Here is a 3,359-nt window from a genome sequence, read left to right as displayed (position 1 = left end):
ACTTTGCCTAGATGTCAGTGACACTAGTATATAGCAGTGGGGAACCAGGCTCAAGTGTTCCAGGCTCTCAATCCATGGGCTACAGTTTTTGTACCAATTTAACTTTTCCAATTGGAGTGTGATTTGTTTTTTTTTTAATCAAATCAGCACAATGCCTGGTAGGCACAGTGATACCAGTACAAAATAGCCTTATACCAGTATAGCTTATTTCCCTCAATTTATAGGAATAAGCTTCACTGGTATAACTGTTTCCATATCAGGGATGGGGAGAGGAATAGTACTGATACAGTTAAAATCAGTGTAACCCCCGCTAGCGTGGATGGAACTTGTATGTGGGGAGTCTCTGAACAGGCCTTTATTCATTAAACTGAGATTTCCAGTCCCACCTGGATCACCCTGAATATGACATTGGACTATAACCTATGGACTAATTCTGAATGATCTCTTTGCAACAACTACAAAGCTCACCATCTCTACTATAAAACTGATCTCAGAATGGTACTCATGTCTGTATGTATACTGATCTTTTAACCAATACTCTTTCTTTACTTTTTAAATAAATCTTAGTTTAGTTAATAAGAATTGGTTGTAAGTATGATTATTGGGTAAAATCTGAGTTATATATTGACCTGGGTATGTGGCTGGTCCTCTGGGATGAGAAGAACCCTTTTATTTGATTAAATTAGTTTTAAATAACCACTCATCATTAAATTTAGGGTCCAGGTGTTGAATCCAGGACTGGAATACCTAAGGAGGCTGCATTTCTGACTTTTGTTAGCCAGTGTGGTGAGACAGAAGTTTACTTTTGTTGCTGGTTTGGTATATATCATGGAAGAATAACCACCAGATTTGGAGCGTCTGCCCTTTTTCCCAGCAGCGTGTCCTGAATATGGTATTGTCAGTTGTGACCCACCAAGGCACAGTGACAGTATTCTCATCTCATTCCTAATGACATGGGTCTATAGCCTTACCAACTCAATGCCCATCTAATCTTTCTCAGATGCAGCATTTGCATTAAAGAGATTTTCTCACATACAACTCCCTTTAATTAGATCCTATCACAGAAGAAGACACCACACTGATTTATTAGTATCTAATACTTAGCATTTGTAAAACTTATATGTTTCACAAACATTAATTAAGCCTCATAATACATTTGAGGCCATAAGTACTTTCCCCTCCATTTTACAGATAGGGAAACTGAGGTAGAGAAAGTCTGTTACTTGCCCAAGCCCACAAAGGGAGTGACGTCAAAGATAAGACTATAACTCCAGACTTTCATTCCTTTCTCAAATAACAGCTCTCTCCTGAAGAGTTTACACAGATGAACACCTGGACACTTCAGGATTGATGTTTTATTGAATCATCTGCAAGATCAGGCAGGAGCAGTCTTGTAACACATCTAAACCCTTCCTCTCAGAGGGGGAAGAGGGTTCTGTTCTATAAATATGCTTCCTCTCTGCAGCTTCTTATGGACAAAGCACAACATAGCACTCCTTTTCAATGTGTACATACAGCCACGAGAGAGACTGCAAGACATAAAAGCAGCAGTTTTCAAACGTTTTGGGCTGAGCCCCCACTTTGAGTTACAGTTTTTGGTTGCAACCCCACCCCACTACAGGCCCCTCCCTCCTTGGTGTGGAGAAAGGTGCATGCGATGGTCTCAGGGGCAGAGCCAGCACTGGGTGTGCAGATGTTGATGCTGACCCACAGGCTGGCTGGGATGAGTCAGGGGGTGGAGGTGACACTCCCTCCTCGATCCCCCACCAGTGCTGGCCCAAGTCCCACTGAACATTCCTCCATGCCCCCCAGGGGGATACACCCCACAATTTGAAAACTTCTGCATTAAAGGCTGTGGTGTGATTAAAATGAAATAAAGCCCTACATTTCTTCATCAAACCTGGGTCTCGCCATTTCTCTGCAATCCCACTATGTTATAGTGGTAGTGGCTTGGTGTTCCCAGCTTTTCTAGTTCCCTTCGCTGGTAGGTATCTCTGCAGTAACGTTACTGGTACCTGTCTCGTTCTTCCTGCTAACTAGGGAATTACGGTAATATGAATTTGAAGTGTTTGTTTCTTTTAATGAAATAGAAGTTGGAAATATTGGGCGAGTTTGAGCTGGTGTAAATGAGCAAGGCTCCATGGACTCCTGTAGAGTTACACCTTTCAAGGCATGTTGAACTAAAAATGTACAGAAAAATAAATTATTACAGATTAATATTCATTTTCTCCTGAAATGAAAATGGTGTCTGCATAGCAGGTATAACTGAAATTCTGTGGTTAGAGGGTAGGATAAAAAACCTCCCCAGAAGCTTTATAAGCACTACTTCCAAGATAATTTTATTTGCTTTATGGCACAGATTTAGTTAGAACAGGCTGCTTCTGAGCTCTTGCAGGTCAGACTACTCAGAGGATGTAAAATGATTAGTACCATATAACACGTTAGCATCCAGTTTAACTATAAACTCGTTGTAGAAGCTAGATTCACACAGGAATCACTTTGCTTCACCACTGCCATGCAGCTACCTCTGGTGTGGAATATGGCAGTTGTTTAACACTGCACAGCAGTTTCGGACAGGGAGGGAAGAATGCTACTTGATCCATTTGAAATGGCAAGGGGATTTTAAATGGGAAGAACATAATTTTTCATGTTGGATCTTGGCCAGGAGATCAGGATTAAAATCCTCAATCTTATGAAAGTTTCCAGATGATTTTTAATGGCTGTAAAGGGTCAGGACCTCAATTTTACATTTAATCCAAAAAGGCATCTCCTCCAACAGCATGGTGACTCCCATATCACACAGCTGCATTGGTACAGCACTGATTCAGAGGGAGTGGTGTTGGTGGCTTGATGTGTAACACCACTTGCTGCAGTATCTGGGTTTCTACCTCTACAGCCATTGCAGCTTGGGGTGGTAAAGTTGCACAGGTCTTATACATTTTAACAATAGTAACAAAATACAACTCCTATGCAATGGTTACATATAAACTGGTTCAGTACTGCACCATACTACTTTAGGAAGCAAGGACTAGGATAAGGCTAAATTTTGTAGAAACTCAGACCTGATTTAAAAGCTTCTGGAGACAGTAAAAATGCAGGTATAGATGCTAGTTATTGGATGCCTTACAGACCACTGTATTCTCTCTTCTGTCTCATTACAGATGACAGCTGGTGGGTGATATCCAGAGGTTTGCCAGTGTAGCCAGTGCTTGAGTGTGACAGCCTTGTTCAGAAAGACACATCCCAGTGGCCTGCTGCTTCCTGCGGATGTCAACAAACAAAATGTCTCGCGGTCTGCCAAAAAATTACCCTGATGAGACGCATGCCAAAGGTTGCCGACCCCTGGCGAAGTCCCATCA

This window comes from Gopherus flavomarginatus, chromosome 1 (assembly GCF_025201925.1).
Source record: "Gopherus flavomarginatus isolate rGopFla2 chromosome 1, rGopFla2.mat.asm, whole genome shotgun sequence".
In the NCBI taxonomy this organism is placed as follows: domain Eukaryota; kingdom Metazoa; phylum Chordata; order Testudines; family Testudinidae; genus Gopherus; species Gopherus flavomarginatus.
This window is presented reverse-complemented; position numbering follows the sequence as displayed.